The sequence below is a fragment of the Alligator sinensis genome, unplaced genomic scaffold (assembly GCF_000455745.1).
Source record: "Alligator sinensis unplaced genomic scaffold, ASM45574v1 scaffold596_1, whole genome shotgun sequence".
NCBI lineage: Eukaryota > Metazoa > Chordata > Crocodylia > Alligatoridae > Alligator > Alligator sinensis.
In genome coordinates, this window is record NW_005841967.1 from 84,119 (window position 1) to 105,758 (window position 21,640).

The 21,640-nt window shown below is 45.7% G+C and overlaps 1 pseudogene; it reads right to left on the reverse strand.

Annotated features, from left to right (window-relative positions):
* Positions 1-5,692: 5,692 nt before the first annotated feature.
* LOC112549793 lies at positions 5,693-20,992 on the reverse strand (annotated as a pseudogene).
* Positions 20,993-21,640: the final 648 nt, after the last annotated feature.

Consider the following 21,640-nt stretch of genomic DNA (forward strand, 5'->3'; position numbering starts at 1 on the left):
ACATTTGTGATGGGCCGGCATCAGAAATGATGCTCAGGGGCAATCAGCATGGATTTATTAGGGAGAGATCATGTCAGACCAACCTGATTGCCTTTTATGATCAGGTCACAAAGGCCATGGACGCAGGTGTCGCGGTGGATGTAGTCTTTCTGGACTTCAGCAAGGCCTTTGACACCGTCTCTCACCCCATCCTAATTAATAAACTAGGCGACTGTGGCATAGATGCCTACACAGTCAGATGGATTGCAGATTGGCTGAAGGGTCGCACTCAGAGGGTGGTGGTGGATGGATCATACTCGACTTGGGGGGAGGTGGGTAGTGGAGTCCCCCAGGGCTCGGTCCTGGGGCCTGCGCTGTTCAATTTCTTCATCAGCGATCTTGATGTTGGGGTGGAAAGCAACCTGTTTAAATTCGCTGATGACACCAAAATTTGGGGGGAGGTGAGCACGCTAGCAGGGAGAGAGAGATTGCAGAAGGATCTGGATAGGTTACAGGGGTGGGCAAACAGGAACAGGATGTGTTTCAATACGGACAAGTGCAGGGTGCTGCACTTGGGTAGTAGGAACCAGCAGCACACTTATACGATGGGGAACTCCCTACTTGAGAGCACGGAGGCGGAAAGGGATCTTGGTGTCATTATTGACTCCAAGATGAACATGGGCCGACAATGCGAGGTCATGGTTGGCAGGGCTAACCGGACCTTGTCGTGCATCCACAGGTGCATCTCAAGTAGAGCCAGGGAGGTGATCCTCCCCCTCTATGCGACGCTGGTCAGGCCGCAGCTGGAGTATTGTGTCCAGTTCTGTGCGCCCCATTTCAGGAGGGATGTGGACAACATGGAGAGGGTCCAGAGGAGGGCCACCCGCATGATCCGGGGACAACAGGGCAGACCCTACAGTGAGAGACTGCGGGACCTGAACCTATTCAGCCTCCACAAGAGAAGGCTGAGGGGGGACCTGGTGACCGTCTATAAACTCACTAGGGGGAACCAGAAGGGTTTGGGGGAGACGCTGTTTCCCCTAGCCCCCGCTGGCATAACAAGGAGTAATGGGCACAAGTTGATGGAGAGGAGGTACAGATTGGACATCCGAAAAAACTACTTCACAGTTAGGGCGGCTAGGAGCTGGAACCAACTTCCAAGGGAGGTGGTGCTGGCCCCTACCCTGGGGATCTTTAAGAAGGCTGGATGCCTACCTGGCTGGACTCATTTGAGTCCCGTTTTTGTTTTTAGGGTTTTTTGTTGTTCTCCCGCCCTGGCGGGGGGTCAGGCTAGAAGATCTATTAGGTCCCTTCCGACCCTAAAACTATGAAACTATAAAAATACGACAGCCTTGTTCCCAATTCTGAGGGTATGAAAGAGAACAAGGATTGGGATGATGTTAGTTTACTCTCTTCCCTTCCCTCATACCCCTCACTCCCCCCTACCCCCCCCTAAAAATAAATCAATAAAAATCAGGAATTAAAACAAACTCAGGACTGCACTGATTTCCACTGGCTAGAATGGCCCGTTAAGAAAGATGAGAGGTAGGGTCAACAGAAGAGCACTCCAGTTCTGCCCGAACACATTCTGTGCATGGCAAGAGGCTTCAAACAGACCAGTCTAAATTCATTTTATACCATCCCAAACTTCTGATTGCCTCTTTCTGTTCTTTCTTTATGAATTTCTATTGTTTTGTGTGTTCTTGAATTCAGTACTTTCAGTATTCCCATGCTTTTGACACCTTAGTCCCTACATGTTATCAACAGCTTGGAGGATTCACATGTTTGTAATCTATTTTGCATTACCCTCTCTCTCTCTCTCTCTCACACAAGAACCCCATCTGCAAGTTAGAGAGTTTCTGAATTTTTTTTTTTTTTAATAATTCTCATGGCGAAGTTTCTTCATAGTCTCGTGGGTTTGTAGTAGAGAATATTCAACGGTCAAGTTTTATAACTCAGTAATTCACACAAGCTATTTGCTTACATAAATTCAAGTTCTAGATAGAAGTGTATATTGTTTCATCAGCTTTCCTTTGTTTGCCAAAAGCTTTTTACCTTTATGAATACCACTGTCCTTTTTGAAGATGCATCAAATTGTTTTTGCAAGCGTAGAACACTCACAAGCTTCTCAATAAATAGTTGAAGACAAATCCACTGTTCATTGTAAGCAATCTCTATAAATCAGCACTTTCACTCCTAAGCAAAGCTATACAACAACCTATTTTTAACACAGGTGATTTTGACAGCACAACTATATTTCAGTGACACTGGGACATCTAGTGAGTTAATTAGTTACATGCCTTTTTCATTTAAATAAAATAAAAATTAACTTTCATTTGCTTTCAAATTCTTCTCCTTTCAAAACTGTTGAATTGCAGTAGTATGGAATCTGACTGACTAAAAGCTTGTATGCATGTACACAGCCGTGTTTAAGAAACAGCTTGTAGGAAAAAATTAAGCAGTACTGTATCACTTTGCATACTTTGTCCTTACAGACTTGCCTATTGCTATGACTCTTGCAATGGCCCTTCAGAGGCTCAAGACATGGAACAAGTACACTGAGATACTGCATGAACAGATTAAGTTTTCCTGAACAGAAATTTTCAAACCAAGACAACATAAGATGCCAAAAAGATTGTCAACAAGCTAGTTAAATCATGATGCTATGATATTCCTAAGCTACCTCTTCCATTAGAGATTTTCCCAAAAGCCACCCTCTTTACCTTGTGGCTAATGCCAGTGAAAGACAGAGAAAGCCTTCTGAATGATGCCACCTGTTACTGAAATTACTGGTGTCCAAGTCATTCTTTTTCAAAATTTGCCTTTGGGTTTGTGGGCTCCTTATTTTAGGAGCCTAGTTGAAGATACCTTGAACATGGCTTTGAGAGCTGCTGAGCACCCACAGCTCTTAGCAATGTCAAGTCCGTGGAAGCTGCAGGTGCCTAGTATGTCTGAAGAACAGACCTAATGCGTCCCCATTTTGACCCCTGAAGATCACTGACCACTTTTGAAAATTAGGCTTCTTTGACTGGAGAAGGGCACAGCCCTGACGGACTCCAGTCTCTCCTCCTGCTCTCTGGAGATGCTGCTTCTGGTGAGGCTATACAGCCAATGTCCCTTATGAATCCTGCCTCAGATCTTGCACTTTTCTCTGCACTAGAAGAAATTTCTTATGAAATACTTGTAAACAGGAGGCCCATGCAAAGGCAGCCTTGTTGGATAGAGACCCTCTCCTGATCTATACTCCAAATATTTTGCAGCACTCCAGCCACACTACCCTCAGTGACCACTGACTTTGCAAAGATTAAACACGATGCAGCTTAACATGCAACATTGCAATGTGTGTGGCGTATGACATTGGTCTAATATGGCCCTACAACAACCATTATCTTCACATTCAAAAGGAGTGACTGAAACACAGGGCATCTTATATTTAAGCAGAGCCAGATGACTCAGAAAACAATGTTAAATATTAACCAATTTAAAAGGGGGGGGAGGGGCGACAGGTGCCAAAAAAATTGAGAAAGGCTCAATTCTATTAGCACCCAATTATTGAGCAACCCAATAATTTTAATGGGCTACTCAGAGCAAGAGACTGCTCATCCTATGGTAAATTGGCAGAATAGGACCTAGAAAAATAAACCTACAATAATCTCTTTGTTTAGGAATGTCTGTTGAAACTTCCTCCTCTTAAAAACAAACCAGGTACACTACTGAAAGATAAATAGCAGCACACAGGTGACCATCAAGGAGTTCTACCTTTATTTTCAGTACCAAATAATATAATGCCATAGAACAGAATGTTTTAATTGTTTAATCTTCATTTTTCTACAATATCCTGCTGCTTGAGACATCTGTGTTACTTCCTACTTTACAAGTGGTTTAGCACATGCTAAATGGCTTGTGCTGTAGCTATCCAAAGAAAGAATTTATACCACCATCAGAATTTATTAAAGCTAGAGGGTCAGATTCTGCACTGGCTTTCATCTGCAGAGATTGAGCATGCAGAAAGTGTGCAGAGCTTCAGGCAGAGACGATATGATGGGAGCAAAAACAGCCAGATCACAGATTGGGGCATCTCAGGGAAGGGATAAATGGGTCCCAGCAGTGGCCACCTCTTCCTGAGCCAACCCTCCTGCCCCCTCTTTCTTTTCTCTTACGGGTACTGGAATGCAGATAGTCCAAGCCACTGCAACTTCCCCTCCCAGGTGGCACTATGCAAAAACTGCAGAGAAGCCACCTAAAAAAGATGGCAAAAGTCAGAAACTTCAGACACAATAAGAACTTTAGCTCTGACTAGATTTTTTTTTCAGCTTTAGGCTTATGGCTGTTTGTGGCAGCCTCCTGCACCAAGCTCAGTATCCCTTGGCTCTCTCATTTCATTCAATTCCATTCCTTTTTCTCTCCCAGTAGCTCATTATTTCTTGTGCATACAGGTAACGTGACAGTTGACATTACAATCTCTCTACTTATGTTATACCTCTTCCTCATCAAAATAGATTAAAAAAAATCTTTGGACCATGGACCAGCTATTACTCTATATTTGTACAGCACCAAATACACTGGGACCCTAGGAATTACTGTAATTATCCTATTGATTTTTATACAGATAAGTCTGCACAATAAATAGCCCACCTTATCCTGGATCTTAGCCTGTAACAAATCAGTATTACATGAATGAAGAATACTGAAGCTTACTACTTCAAGCAAATTGAGCAGCTAATCCCAGTAAGTGTTCAACTGCAGCTTGGGGGAGAGCAACTCAGTCTCCCAATGAAATAGCACAAAAATGTAAACACAAGAGCAGCGTGGCATTTTTAGTGAGCTAGAGTTCTCCAGTGTCCCTCCGTACAAACCCTGTTAGCAGATTAGATTTTCCTCAAGAGTCCTGTTAATGTTCTCTCACCAGTTTAGGGCTATTTTTGTTTCACACTAGAACTCACTGCCTCCCTTGATACCGCTAAGCCAGCCCTTTCCTACTAGACATAGCTTCTTCATGAGGTTCATAACAACAATTATGGAAAAAAGCCAGGTGTTTTGCTTTTTAAATTTCACCAAATACTAGCCATTTTTCCTACATTTCCCTTCCAAGGTCTGACAACTCCCCTTTCTTTCCCTGCATCCTCTTCAATTTTATGCTGTGCTATGTTTAACAGCATATTCTCCACTTATTTCCAAAGAAATGCGTTTTATTTTCAAACATACAACTTACTCTCTTGCCTTATTGATCTCCATCTCCCTACCCCACCCTGCAGTTTCCCTAGTAACAATTAAGAGGTTTTATTTTAATATAGTAACTCCTTCCCCTATTCCCCCCCCCCCCAAAAAAAGGTCCTCCCAAGCCCTTAACCCTCCCTCTTCACAACACACACAGACTAAGAGAACAAAGACATTTTTGTGAGACCCTTTTGTTAAGATGTTAATAGTACATTACAGGCTAGATTCAACCCTGTGGCCCAAAGGAAAAAAAATAGAACCAGCCATGGCCAGGTAGGGAAGTGACAGTAACACCAGTGTAAGGCAGCTTCAGTTTCCAGTGGAGGACATCAACAGGTTCCCCACCTTTGGGGGCTACTGAATCAACATATTTCACAGCCTTCTACCTAGCCATCACTGCATAATTATGATAGACACCTGCAAATGACCTAGAATGGCATTTGAAGAAGCCTTTCAATAAAATGGTTACTTACCTGGTCAGGGATCAGGTCATCAACTATCTTTTGGCTTCTTTGCTGACTGGGAGTTTGTAGTTCTCTCTCTGGTGGATCAACAGTTTGTCCTGGATTCTGGGCAAAGAATGAGTTCAAATAAACTTTCATCCCATCTCCAGTGTATTTTAGCCCTCTGCAGATTCAGTGATTTCCTTCCTTAGCTATTTCTAGGCTCAAGGAACCATCTCTAAGCTTGCAACATCTACCTCAGTCTCCATATGTTGATCCAGGATTCAAAGGGAGATTCCTCCTACTCTCTCCAGGAACCCCTGAATGACAACCAGTGCCAGCTTTCCATCACTCCAGGTCTCTTCCTGCTCTTGCCTTTCATCTTCCCCAGAGACAATTTATTACCTCCCTCCTCACACAGGGTCCTTTATGAGTTCAGTGATTCTCCCACTCTCTTAGCAATAAACTCCACTCTCTCCAAAGGGCTTTCCCAGTAAGCAGTCCCTCCCACTCTAATCCAGCTTTGTCGTGTGATCTGGGAGGCAACCCTAGGCACAGGTGTGGAAAAGCAGGGTAAATTCAGTTCATGCATTTGTATTTCCAGTGATCTGTCTGTTTAGGTTCTAGTGCATCCTATCTCCCCCCCCCCCAGCCACATTCATATGGCATTTTTATAGCATATGAATTCTTCCCCAGTCCCGTGTCATGGCAGACTTAACAGTCAGCAAGGGCCTTAGGCCAGGTTTTGTGCTGGTAGAAACAATCCTGTTCTAGTGCCTAGAAGTCTTTGTGCCTTGAACATATACAAGAATAAATCAAAGCTCTTGCAACATTCTGTGAAAGCACTGGTCACTTAGTTGAGGCATCAATGTTATGTTTGTACTGTCTCAGACAGAAGAGCTTCAAACCAAGTACCTTTCATGGTGCTGGCTACTGATCCAGCATGACTTGATCCTCACCTTCCTCAGTTCATTTTTATATTGGTGTGACTCCTCTGACTCAAAAGCAGTTGCTTCCACTTTACAACAGAATTAGGACATATGTATGTAAACCTAGTTATTCTTATTTTAGGAATCAATCACCAAATTAAGGTTCCTAAAAAGAGATCATGGAAATATTTTCTTCAGATATATTCTGGACTTAGTGATGTCTCACTTAATAGTTTTTAAATTGTATTTAAAATAATACTAAAAAGGCTTCCAGATTTATTTTCCCACTGACAATGGAATAGGTGCATTCAGGGGGCAGTGAATGGAAAAAAATATATGTATATACTTTTAAAATCAGAATTACTGTAGCACAATTTACCTTTTCTCCACTGTTTGATAGGCATTAGCTTCTAGCATAATTCCTGGCATTTCTGTAGCTGCATTACTTCAATAAAGGTGAAATACAGATTAGCTGTAAAATACCAGCATGTGCATCCAGTGGAAGTGATGGAATTAGAGATTCAAAAATAAAGCAATACAATTTTACTTTTGTAGTGCAGTGATCTATGAAACTAACATCTTGGTCATTTACTTGGTAGATGATATTAGTTGACAGCTTCAGTTAAGAAGGTGTTCAACAGCTTCATTTTCTACTGAATTCAGGAGCCCTGAATTAGTAGCAGAGGGAGCTAGGAACCTTTCAGGAAGCCCTTAGCATCCTTCAGGTTCATACCCTGATATTGCCACCAATTATATTATGCACTTGGGTCCCACATCCATAAGAAAAATCAGACATTTGTTTGAGGTATTTATAGGTTGCCTGTTTGACTAACCATCTGTGCTCTGATTGAAGTACACACATGGTCCACATTGAATCAAAATCAATTCTAAGCATTAAAATAGTATCTTCAACAGTGTTAAATCTGAAGATTTTTACTGCCAGTGACTGTTGACCCTTTATATGCACAGTTAAACTTTAAAACTGAGTTCCAAATCCAAAAGATAGCAGAAAAGTTGAAAGAAATGCAGGAATAGTTCTTTTGTTAGGAACTGGGTCATTAAAGCTTTAAGCCATGAAATTAATAGGAATTGTTTTAGGACTACAAACTTTAGAAAACCAAAACTTTAGAAAACGGGGCTCCTTGTTTAGAGCCTAGATTCAACAAGCTTTTACTTTAAAGCTTGTGGGTAGTCTGTTTGAAATCCATGGCCTTACTCATGTGCTTGAAGTGAGAATCATGCTGATTGATGTATGTTACCAAATGAGCATCCAAGAGACTAATTTTGAACACACAGCCTGCTATTCTGACTGGTGCATAGAACTCCCTTCCCTCCCTCTTCCCATGTCTTTATAAGGGACAGACTGGGCAAAATGTTCTTGCTTTCCTCCCATCCAATAGCCAGGTTGACTTAGTCTCAGGTTGGCGAAGCAGGACAAACCTGTACTTCCTTGCATGGCTATGAGTAATGTCAATTATTTTTAGCTCTAAACTGTCTCTTCTATTGAATAAGCAGCCACAGGACTTTATAAATTCAGTGTGACCTGTTCAGATATCCTAATGTTTTTAAAAGCTTTCTACAAAGATTAGGTGACTGAAGGGACTTTTAGTACCATGTGCATTTAGGATTTTTTCCTCACATCTATAAAAAGTCTCCAAAATGGCTTTATGTACACTTCAGCACATCTTTTACATCATTTTGAAGGTCAGTAACTTTCTGACACATGAAGTTTAGTGGAGTTCTGAGCACAAAATATCCTGGTGTTTTTAATCTATGTATTAAAAATACAGTAATAGCACGTATTAAAAATACATTGATAGCAAAGATCATTGTCTACATTGAGTGTGAAAGCAGAAATGGAATGGAAAAGGGTGGATGACTGACTTTAATGTTGACTCATGCTAACATCTCTTTTATTTGTCAGTGGCCAGTATTGGATATGATTTTTCTTTTGAGGCAATATGTAGCAATTGCAAGTATAGATAGTCCTCAGACTTACAATGTAATCGATTCCTGAAAACCGCGTCTTAAGTCAAAGCGTCCTAAGTTGGAACCAACTTTCCCATAGGAACAATGTTATAAAAGGGTATTGGTTCCTTTATGATGCTCTACACAGCTGCATCCAATTGGTAAGTCTGTTGTCACGGGGGAGTGGGGAGAGAAGGGGTATGGGGGGCAAACAGCTGTGTACCGCCCGTCCAGAAGCAGCTTGTCTGGCGGCTCTCGTTGCTGCTCCCACCACTGGTCCATGAGGGCATGGGGGTGGGGGACATGTGTCCCCAGATCTGCGCAGGGAGGGAGGGGCCGGGGCTGCACCGGGCTGTGCTCTGGGCAGGCGCTGGGAGTGGGGGCTATACCTTTCTGCTGCTCTCCTAGGCAGGGCAGAGGCACTGTGCTGCTTCCAGACAAGTGGCATGCAGCAGTGGGAGCCACCCTGTGCCTCCCCATGCCTCCCAGATGAGCAGCAGCTTTGTCCCGCATCCCTATACCCTGCCCCGGCAGGGTGAGCAGCAGCAGGGCATGGGGGGCGGGGGGGCATGTGCACCCGGATCAGGGTGGGACAGGCAGCAGAGTGGAAGATCTGGGGGGCCCGCAGCCACCCTAAAATTTGCCATAGCCCCTCCATAGCCCCTGCCGCTCATCCAGAGTGCAGTGCAGTGCAACCACAGCTCCCCCCACCCCACCTTGATCTGGAGGCACATGCCCCACCATGCCTTGCCACCACTCACCTAGCTGGGGTGGGGTGGGGGTGCACAGGACAAAGCCATTGCTCATCCAGGAGGCATGGGGAAGCCAGGGCAGCTCCCCCTGCTGCGCACTGCTTGTTCAGAGACAGTGTAGCAGCTCTGCCCCACTCTGGCTGGGTGAGTGACAGGAGCCCCTGCTCCCAGCACTTGCCGCTGCCTGGCCAGAGAGCAGCCCCAACCCTGGCCCCATCCGTCCCACATAGATCCAGGGGCATATGCCCCCCTCAGCCCATGCCCTCCCAGACCAGCAGTGGGAGCAGCAGTGAGAGCTGCCAGTGACCTGCCAGACGAGCAGCTCCTGAACCAGCAACACGCAGTGGCGACAGCCGCCCCATCCCCTCCCCACACTTCCCCCCCTGCCCCGGCTGGACAGCGCTTGCCCCAGCCCCTGTTCCAGCCCCAGCCTCAATCCCTCCCTCGTCTCAGGGGTGTTGGTCTGCCCTCCCACACTTCTTCCCTTCCCCCTCTCCCCCACCACAAGGGACTTACCAGCAGGAGGCAGCTGTGTCCAGTGTCGTAAAGTCAAAACCCACATCAGAACCTTGAAGCAGGGTGTAAATTTATAAAGGTCGTAAATGCCGTTCGTCATAACTTAAAAAGTTGTAAGTTGAGGACTGCCTGTAGTACTGTTCCTTACACACATGTAATCATGGCAGTTCCAATAGAGGCAGGCCTCTATTGAAGTTTAGGAAGCATGGCTGCCTGGAAGAAGGCAGAAATTACTAGGAATAGTCATTGTAAGATCCATCAGGAAGCTGAAACACAACAGTGCATGGTAGAAAACACCAGAAGCTGATGCCACTCTAAGGAATCAGCTTAGGTTGGACATGTTCTTAGGTGGGACTAGTGGATCCTGGAGTCAACTATAGTGCTCTAAGTGGAATAGGACCTTTTAGAGCCAAGGTACTGGTGATAGAATTCCCTGGAGATCCTTAGGCCTATACAGTTACAAGGCTATGAGTATGAGTACTGCATCTTGAGGCTAGGGACAGACATTCTAAAAGCCTGAGCCTGAATTGATTCAGTCTTTGCAGGTTAGTCTAACCTAGCTAGGCTGAATCGGTTTGCAAGCGTGCAGACATTCCCTCTGGACTGAGAAAATGCAGGCACATGCTTGCAGTGGCTCAGGCTAGAAGCTGGTGGGTTCTAGAGCAGCCCTCCCTTCCATATGACAGGCCTGAGCTCAGAGGGGCATGGCCAGGCCCCAGCAGGATTAGGAAAGGGTTTCTCCCACCTCTTTGATAAGAGAGCATTTATCAGCTGTTATCACCATTTATCACCCCGTCAGAAAACAAACAGCCTCTCATTACTTCAAACTCTTCTTAAACAAAGAAGGACCGGAGGGACATTACCAGCCAAGCTGTTGATTAGCTCCAAAAAGTCCTAAACCAACACTGCTGTCCACCACAGCACAAACCATAGCCAGCGTGTGGTATGCTAGCTAATGCCGAGGTGTCTGTGTAAGGCAGAGGGGACAGAGGATTCCTGCTTAGCAGAGTGGTGAGAGGTTGCGTGGGAGAGCAGGAGGAAGCCAAGCAGATGCTGCTGTGCCCTCAAGTCTCTGCTGGAGCTGCAGCTAGGGAGCAGAGGGGAGGAGCAAGCTCTGCTGTGGAGCAGAGAGCCCTGCCCAGCCCAGAGAGCATGCTGGGATAGTCTGATTTAACTTAAACCAGCAAGGGGTCTGGGAGAGACATTGCATAAACCAGTTTGACCCAAATCAGTTAAGTCTGATACTACATTCAACCAGGTTTATCTCAAACCGATTTCAGCCATTTTCAAACATTTTATGTGCGCTGAACTTCTGCTCTGTTACAGGTTTAAACCAGTTTCTGATCACTTAAACTGTTTTATGGTTTATGTGTAATGTCTGTCCCTAGCCTGAATGCTTCACCTATTGCCTTTCTTGAAAGAGACATACCAGGCAAATCTACATGAGCCGTTTACTGAAGAGCTGACTAATTAGTTCCTCAGTAAACATCTCAGCGTCTACACATGGTTCCCATTAGAGTGCAGAAAACTAATAAACTCTGCAGCAGGGTAGTACTTGTAAATACAAGTACTACCCTGCTGTGGAGCTTTTTTGCGCACAGCAGCATACATGTAGATGCTGACTCAGCTGGCTGGGGCATGAGTGTGCTTCAAATGGCATGCCTGGGAGCAAAAAAACTCCAGAGCTTTATTTATGTGCAGTAATTACATGTGTAGACATGCCCACTTTGGGTTTTTCATAGCACTAACATTTCACATTTTTTTCCCCTCACACCCAGAAATATTTCTAAGAAAATGTGCATTTAATACTTGCTAGATAAAACTAAAGATAGTCTAAGATCAGTATTGGAAAGGCCCAAAACTTGATCTGCTCCTTTGTTTATTTAATGATATACAGATCACATTAATATTGCATCCCACTTTACTGAACTCTTTGAAGGGACAGTAAGATGAATTCTGCATTGTGTGTGCAAGATGTTTTTTTGTTATTTCTTTAACAAATTTGTCGGGACAAATGAATAAATTAAAATGCGTGCAGCTCAGGGGAAGCCTTATGACATCTAGCAAGTACAAAAGTACTATGGAGAAAATAAATGAATCAAGGAAACTATTTCAGAGGCAAGTCCCCGTGGGAATTCTTGACACAGTTCAGTTTTTCAAAGCCCTCAGTGAAATGAAGGGTCAGTCTCCTTGTGGCATTCATTTCCTACATACAGATTGGGATCAAATTCATTCCTGGTGTAAATTAGTGGAATTACAACAGAGTAAAGTTGGCCTAGGTAGCATGAGTGTATGAAAGACCCTTGGCTGAATTGAGACCAGTGTAGCGTAAGTCCAGGCTAATCATTGATCTCAAGCCATAGGGAAACAGTACTTCAGGTTGCTAATGCAGCACATCCTGCATGGAGTAGGGATTGCCAACCTGTAGCACACGTACCACAAGTAGGGCATAGCAAGTTGGAAGGGGATGGCATAACAGTGACAGATAGAGCAGGGAGCAGAAAGTGAAACAGCACATAAAACAGGAGGAGTGTGGCACCCGGGGAGGGCATGGGGCTAATTTATGGCATGCCAGCCAAAAAAGGTTTGCCCCCCCATTGGTATAGAACATGTTTCATAGATGGAAACAGGAGCCATGGAGAGCCAGATTATTTTAGGCCTTTGATTGGATGACTGGGAAGAGCTTCAAATTCAACCTCTGTGCTCTGGTGAACAAACTGTCCTAAAGGGGACAGGGCCTCCCATTAGTCAACAGAGATGGCCAGCTGCAGAAAAGGAGCAGGTTTTCAGATTATAAAGGTTTGTCAGAAGACTCAAGAAGGGACTGATCCTTTTGAGTTTCCAGGTTCACCTTTGGGAGTCCACACCAGCTCTTCCTGTTCTGGTTTACTCAGAAAATGTAAAACCATTTAAATTCTGTAGTAAAAGTAGCAAAAATTTAACTTTACGGTCATTAGATTTAGTTAGTTGCTTATAGGGTTTGTTCCTAATCTTCTTTTTTTGTTAGTGCAGCCTTCGGGGGGGGGGGGGGGGGGGGTGCATGTGTGTGTGTGCGCGCACGCATGTGTCTTCCAGGTATATATGTATTTGAATGCACAAAAGAGAATGGTTTCAAATATGGGAGCATAACTCATCTGACCTCTTCCCTTTATAACATGCCATTACTAAATCCATTCCCAAATTTATAAGACATTTGCCACATTGTTGTACCCAAGCTGAGTCATTCTAGGTGGCAGTCAGACTACTTTGCACTATGATCCTCTCATGTCTGTGAACATCAGAGAAGAAGCAACCTTCTAGGTCAGTGATTGCTAGTCACAGGCTATTTCTTCCTATAATACTTTTCTAAGCACTAGGAGAGATTGTCCCCCCACCCCCCACCCTGCATAGGAGCTCTCTGGGAAATGCGTAGATCTGCAAAGGGGCATTACCAGTTTAGTGTCTGGGAGTCTACCCTCTGAATCATTACTAGACCAAAACAATCTAGCTTTGGAGGAGGAAGTGATGCACTACTAGAAACACTGTTGTTTAGATTGGACAAGAAACAAAGGTCATGGCTCCTTACATTCATGATGGGTTCTGTGATACTCCATAAGAATAAGGGCATGTCCACGTGAAATATTTCCTGGGCCAGGCAGGATACCTACAAACATATGTTGAACCAGCAGCAGTGTTGCTAGGTTCATGAGTTGCTGCAGGTAGGGCCTTGCTAAGTGCCATTGCCAGTTAGCCTACCCCATGCTAATTAACCTGTCTGCAGTGCTGCATAAACATGGCCATGATTTTCCATTTCAAGAGGTAATCTGTTCAGTACAAGGTGAGGTATTTACAGACACCTTGGCCTGGCATGGTAAGTTGTAGCTATAGCGTTATCATATAACAATTGTTGTCATAGTTAAATTCCCGTATGTATCACATTATGCGTCCCTATAATTTTACCCTTGTATTTGATCAGGGAGATATCATGTGCTTCTCGTCTTGAATTGCTATGTATTATTCTGAAGAATTTGCTGAGTTGATCCTCAACCATCAAGCTTACATAGATCTAGTTAATTACCATTCTCTGACTTCCAGCAATGTCTTATATCTTTTACCTGCCAAATTCAAGGCAAGATTCAGGCTGGTCTGTAAGTTGCCTTTCATTGGGTAGTGGTCTCCAGCTATGTGCTACTCATAAAGAGTGCCAGTGCCAGCTCAGGCATTTCCTGCCTTGGGAAACAAGAACTTTAAGGTTGCAGATTTACACAAAGTGGGCTGCAAAACAAGCTGGAGTAATAAAGCATGCTCTGCAAGCTTTGTTATCAATCGCGAAAGAAAAGGAAAACATGGGGAAAAATTGAAAAGCACATAGGAATCATTGGGGTCCAGTTGTGTATGTCTGAAATCCGTTACAGTGCTGGTTAAGTTTGGAGAATGTTTCACAGAAAAGCTGAGTTTTGGGGGGGAGAGAGAATAATGAAAAAGGCTAGAACAGAGAGGAAAAGCTTCCAATGGTTTTGATGAACTTTGGATAACATACAAAATATCTAATTTTTGGTGATTCTTATCTGTTTTTCAGAACTTTTCAAGCCTGCCAACCCTAAAGGGCTGGTAGAGTTACTTGGCCTGGAATTTTATTTCACGTTTCTTTTGGTATTCGTCTTTTGCTAGTCTTCAGTCCCATTATCAGGAAAACATTGCAGATGTAGTATGGCATAGCTAGAAGTCAATTTCATTGTGAAAGCTCACTGTATTCGTTCAGTTCACTTCACTGAGATTATCTACTTTCATGGATCAACATTTTGTGTATGTGCAAAATGCTGAAAATAAGGATTGTAATGAAAAGCAGTAAGCTTTAATAGGATTACTTCAATAAAAACTATAATAGGCACTTAGTATTTATTGGGCACATTCCTTATATAGGAACAATTACTGAACATCAACAGCAACTTTTCATAAGCTGGTAAGATTTGTTAGAGATGGTAGAAAATTGAAGTTTGTTGATACTGTTTCACAAGATTAATATTTTTCAGTAATAACCTGGGGAATTTCTTAAATTACATCCTCTTCTATGATACAACACCATCTGCTACATCTGCAAGGATGATGATTATTTTTAGGCACAGATGTGTTTTTCTTCTTAAGGCTAGTGTCATCAAGGTCACTTAAAAAAAAAAAAAAAAAAAAAAAGTATTTAGTATACAAAACTAGAAGCTAACGTTTTGCATTTTGGCCCATAATAAGAGATGTGCTTTTATTACAGCCAGCACTTTAACTCCTTGCAAATGTGTCCTGTGTTCTGATATAGATACCCTTTACTTCCAGTTATGTTTACTTGTCTTCCCAGTGGGAGTAATCTGGCCTTTGAAAAAAATGGTATTCATTACTGTTCACAATCAGTAAGGCGATGCAGTGGCAGCCATACAACTCCAAAACTTTGTCTCATGCTTCCTGGGAGGGGAAGCCATATCTGAAATATCTCTGCCACCACCAGGGTCTTTGGATCCATCTTGTATATCTTCTTTTTTTAGGAGATGGCTCACTGGGAGGCAGTTTCAGCAGCATTAAATCCAAAGAAAAACATTTTTCAGGAAGTAAGGATGGCACATACATTTCTCTCAGTTCTTCTACATCAGGAGCCCAGAATATCTACTTAAGCTGCATAGATTGTTAGGGGCTGGAACAGGCCTCGCAGATCATCGGGCCCAGCTCCATACCCCCTCCACCCACCCGGCAGGAGTTTACCACATCAGTGCATCTTTGCCTCAGTTTGAGAAAACAGATCTCTTAGCAAGCCACTGGCCATCACAGTTCCTAGAACAGGGGTGACATGGTGGGCTGGGTACCTGCTGATAGACATTGTAAATGTCCGTCCTGTTAGATGAGGGTGGACTGGAAACACAGGGAACCAAGCACAAGTGATAACTGGGACCTGAACCCCTCAACAGCTCAATTCATCTTGTGAAGTAGTACAAGAGTCACTGGTTTAAATCCATCATGGAATGTCAGAAACTTTCAGCATTATGGTATTTCTTGGAAATTCTCAGCCACCACAATGATAAGCACAGCATGAGAGTACAAATAAGATAGAAAAGCCAAGCGGGCAGAGGGGAAGTGTAATTGCAGCAAAACCTTTGGAAATCCTTTTGGCTCCCAGTGTAGAATAACTAAGGGGGAGCAATCCTGGTGAACTGTACAACCCTGTGCACTTGCCTGACTGTGCATATAGAGCTAAATAGATGCACATCTACTGTAGCCCTGTGTGGCTTTGGATGTTTTCTCCTAAGTTCATCCCACTTTCCAATGAAGACTGTACTATCCTAGTCAAAAAGATTTAGAAGAGCATAGTCATTTAAGCATCACAATAAGAGAATTCCAGAATAAAGTTGTATGCTGTATGCAGTGTGGAAGAAAGTATGTTGCTTCACACTTTTGTAGACCAGGAACACAGACAGTAGAACAGGGATGGACAAAATGGAAGATCCAGCCAGTAGCCAGACCCCATTTCCCAGCAGCCCCTGTATGTGTTGCAGGGCCATGACAGCATGGGGCTAGGGTTTCCATGGAGACCAGCCCCAGCAGCACTGACAGGGCACATGGCTGGGTGGAGAGCTGCTCCAGGGCCAGGACTGGGATCTTGCGGCAATAACAGTGTCATCCAGAGGTGGGACAGAGCCATGATCCACTGCCTGTGTGCCACTGCCCAAGGTGTGTGGACAGTAGATTGCAGTCTGCCTTAGCTCCAGACCACACTGTCACCACTGCAAGATCTTAGCCCCAGAGCAGCTCCCCATCCAGCCGCATGCCCTGCCAGCCCTACCGGGGCCAGGCTCCATGGAAACCCTGGCCCCCCGCTGTCACAGCTCTGCTGCTGCTGGGGTCTCCATGCTGGGGAAACTGGCCACAGTGACACAGATAGGGGCTGCTGGGAAATTAAGTCTGCTTCAGGCCCAAATCTGGAGCCAGACTTTGCCCACCCCTGCCCTAGATGCAGGCTATACAGAATTCGCACAATCTTCCCCTTAGTTAAGAACACGGAGAAACAGATAATCGGTCCCCTTAGTACTAGGTAGTAGCTGAGACTCTTGAGGGCACAGGACCTGCACAACTTCTACCGAGTCCCCCCATTAGGCTGGAGCTTAAGATCTTTTGCCCCAAAGCACCTTAGTGGCCAGTGTATAGCAAATCAGTTGCCCTATTTGGGCCACAAGCAATTCCTGCTTTCAAGTTCAGGGACTATAATTCTACCCCCCAAAATGGTCTGATTTTCCTATATAGGAAATCCCTAGATAACATACAGCACATGATGCAGGTTCTAATCCATCCTTTCCCAACCCCAGGCAGAGAGATATATGCTTGGGAAGGCACATGGCTAGAGCCACTTGCACTTGCCATTTCCCTGGTTATCATTTCAAAGTTTCAGGGCTGTTCTTTGAACTATGCTGGGGGCTAAAACAGCCTTTGTCCACTCCCAAAATTTGAGAATTGCAAAGAAGGGTAAGAGAAGCTGAGAACTGAGGTGCAGATTTTTTAAAAAGGAGGTACCAACTGACACATACAAGTTAATCCATACACACACACACACACACACAAAAGTGAAGGAATAATATTATACATCTAAAACTGAAAATAGAGAGAAGTCAAAAAGGAATAATACAGTTTTTTTAATCCATTTCGAGAAAGGGTAAAATATAACATTGATGGCAAAGGGTAGCAAATCAAAATCAGTAAATATGAATACAATAAAAGGCATAAAATGGCAAGTCAAAATAAGGTTTGTACCTGGTCCAAGTGTGAATTTAGCCAAGATGGTCTCTAATTACCTCTTGGTTCTGCAAGGCTAAGTACAGACAGTTAAAAAGCCCAAGGCTGAACCGATTTTAACCTTTGTAGGTTGGTCTAAGCTGTATAGATTTAACCGATAAGTAAATGAAAAGATATTCACTTTTTAATGTGGAAATGCAGCTACCTGCCTACAGTGGTCCAGGCCAGAAGCTGCGGAGGGTGGGGGAGCTACAGCATACCTCTCTGCTTGGCTGGAGCAGACAGCTTGGGCCAATGCTAACCCACCCACCCTGCCCAGTTGGGGGGGGGCCCCCCCTGGCCGGGTGGGGGGGGGGGGGGCGGGATGTATAGAGCATTCTGGGATGCTGGGGGACTGTGGGTTAGCTTGAATCTGGAGCGGATCTGGGACAGAAGTTCAATAAACTGATTTAACATAAATCCATTAAGTCTGATTGTAACAGGAAGGCGGTCAGGGTCCCCTGTCACCTCCTTTACCATGTCTTGTTGCCTACTGGCATCCTCCGATTCTTGTCCGCCACAACTTTGATCTTATATATTTTATAGGGAGGCTGCCTTTGGCCTTCTGGTACACGGTTGTCCTGTTATCTCCATCCTCTAGCCTTATGGGCTATGCATGGCTCCTACCACCCCAATACCATGCCCCAAGCCTCGCAGATGTCCCAGACATTATTCTGACCCTCTCTCTATCTTCACACCCTCTCTGGCGCTCAGGCTCTCCGCAGCCCCGTCTCTCACTCTCTCTCTCCGCGCCTGCTCTCCGGGGCTCGCTCTCTCTCTCTCTCAGTATATCCGCCCTTCTCAAAAACGCCGCCCTTCTCTCGGGCTCACCACGCCCACACAGGGCTTCTCAGCTACGCCGCCGTTCTCTCAGGGCCTTCTCAGCTACGCCACCCCCTGTTCAGGGGCTCACCACCTGCTGCCCCCTTTCTCTGGGGCTTCTCATCTGCCCCTCTCTGGGGCTGGGGTCTATGCACCCCAAATGCTGCACCCTCACTGGTGCTGGGGTCCCCACTCTACTGTGAGTCCCCTATGAGGCCTCCTCCAACCCCTAATAGCCTCCCCCAAGCCACCGGTATAACAAATAGCAACACAACACAAGCCTCTTGGCTATAACATAAACATAAGCCGCCTGGCCATAACAACATTGAGTCCTACCAGGGACCCTTTCTCTCTCTACAGTATAAGATCCAGCTCCTTCCTCAGGCCTCTCCTTTGTAACATAGCTGAGAGCTCCCTCCTGTTTGGCTGCCAGTCAGTAACTGCTCCTGGCCTCCTGCCTGGGATTTATATAGGAGCCAGGCCCTGCCCCTTCTCATCAGCTGGCTAGGCAGGTGAGGATCATTAGCTCCCCCTAGTTGCCTCAGCAACCGGCACCTGAGGTTCCCGGCTCTCTCAGTAGCAGGCACCTTAGTGCCCTGCTACATACCTCCCCCCTTAAGATTTCAACTCACCAGGCCGTTTTGGTTTTTTTTCTGCTGCGCATCTTCTGTCTTTTCTGCTCATGCTTTTAGGCTGGCCCACCGACACTTCCAACGCGTGGAGATGGAGGTTTTCAGGTGCCTCCTACTCGCCTTTTACCCCAGGCGCATCATGTGGGATTTTACGGGAGTTGCCCCGCCACGAGCAGTCCCCCCACACTAGCCGACCTTGGTAGGTTGCAGTCCTTGTCGGTCGGGCTCCCACCTCCCTTTTGGGGTTTCTTCTCACTTGTGACCTGTCTACCTTCCACCCCTGCATACCTTGGTCTCTTTCTCCAGGTAGGTTGTGTGGTCTCTGGCTTTTCTATGGCTCTCTGGAGCCCCTGAAGCCTTTCCCAGATCTCCCACTGTCTCTCCAATGCCTTCTGGGCATATTCTTCCCTCCAAAACTCTATCTTCCCTCAGCCAGTAGGTCTTCCTTTAGGCCCTTTATAAATTTTTACATAGGCCACACCTCCGACTGTTGTTTTCATGAGTTTCCTTAATGTCCACCACTGGACCTGCCTCGGGATGTTATTTACATATACTTGTGGTCTTCTCTCAAGCTTTGGTACCACTTCGGGTGGTCGTTCCCTCCTCTGGCTCTTGGACCTGGCTTTCTTTTCTGGGTCTCACTGACCCTTTTTCTCTGGAACTCGTCTCTGACTCCTTTTGTCTCAGGCCTTGTGTCACCTGTATACCTCTGTGGCTAACCTGCCGACATGTCTCGCTCCTTGGGCTAGCCTGCGCACTTCTCTCTGCCGTCCCTGCAGCTATCGTGTCCCCTTCCACTAGCTGCCTCTGCCTGGGTGCTGTAATTCCTCCCTTGGCTCGAGGTTTACAGAGCTCACCCAGCTGATGTCTTAGGCGGCTCATCTCCCTTGCATGAAGCTTCACCCATTGGTCCCATCTCCTATTCCAGCACTCCACGAGGGCTGGTAGGACTTCTTGTAGGGCCATAGGTTTCACCCCTACCGATCCCTTCTCTGGGTTGCTTCTCTCCGATTGCCCTAACTCGGTCTCTTCTTCTGGATCCTCCTGGCCTTGGTCATCAGGGAACTTTATTTGTTCCGGAGGCTTCCGGACCCCTAGCCGCATGGTTGTTAGTTGCGTCTCCACTTCCCTTAGGGACCTTTTTACCACTTCCAGTTCCTGGTGTTGCTCTAGGCATTTAGCCTTCGCTGTGGTCACACATTCCGCCAGTTGGGCTCCCAGTGTCTCCAGCCTCTTTTGCATCGCTTCTACCCATTCCACTACTTGAGCCTCTGGTCCTCCTTCAGTCTGGGTTTCTGTACTTGTTAACTCTGGCCCCTCTGACTCCTCAGGATCTTGGCCTTTTGATGCTGTCTGACTGCTGGCTGCCCGTAGCGTCTCATTTTCTGCCTCTAAGGCCTGAATCTGCTGATTTAGAATCTGTATTTGCTGCTGTGACTGCTCCCTCTCTGCGTTAGTCACGGCCTCTCTAGCCACGTTATCTTCTATGAGGGATTTAAGGCACTGTACCTGTTCTCCCATGTGGTCTCTTTCCGCCTCCACACTCTGCAACTGAGACCGTAACCTCTCAATCTATTTTGTCCCAGCTTCTAACTCTCTTTCAAGGGACAAGCTTCGATTGTATAGGTCCTCGTAACTTGCCAGGTTAGCATTTACTTTCTCCATCTCCTGTGCAAAAACCTTGCCTGTTTCTTTTGCTTGGGCATGGCTTTTAAGCAGCTCGTCCGCAGCTCCTGTGCTTGGTGTTCTGCACGAAAGCACTTCTGTTGCCACTCATCCAACTCATCATGCAGTTCCTGTACACGATCTTCCTGGCTGCGGACTTCTTTCTGAAGGACATCAATCACGCTTTTAGAGACCTCCAACCTCTGTAGCATCTCCTTCTGTCCCCCTACCTGTGTTGTGCAGGTTGCAGTAGATTTTTCTCTCCAAGCTGTCATCTCCCTCTGCATTTTCTGCAGCTTCTCTTCCCTCTCCTAGCTCTTCTGGGTTCCATTTGCAGTAAGCTGCTCTAGTGCGCGAGTTCTCTCCGCTTCCGCCGCTATCATGTGCCTGATTTCTTTTGAGCCTCCTTCCTTTTTTCCTGCCTAGGCCCGCTGTTCTGACCCAACAGCCTTTGCCTCTGCTTGCTGTTTCTGAAATTGGGCCACCTCTAGCTCCCACTCCAGCCGTTCAGTTCTTTCTTCTAACTCATCTATTCGTAATAGCCTGGCAAAATTCCCCTGTTTCAGGCTCTCTATATCCCCTGCCGTTCCCATCCTGGCCTCACGCCTTCACTGGTCGGGCCCTCAGGCTTCCCCAGTACCGTCCCAGGGCAGTCTTCCTACTTTGCCCTCTTTACAGTTTGAGTTGCCACTGTCTTCTTACAACCCCCTCTCTGTCCTTATTTTAGCCCTCAGGTTCGTCTTTTCGTGCATGGCCTTACGTTCCCGGCCAATGCACCACTGTAACAGGAAGGCGGTCAGGGTCGCCGTGCACTCCCCTGTCACCTCCTTTACCGTGTCTTGTTGCCAACTGGCATCGTCCGATTCTCGCCCACCACGACAGGAAACCCTCGCTGTTCACAGATTTGTGATTCACGGTTTCGAATATTCGCAGTG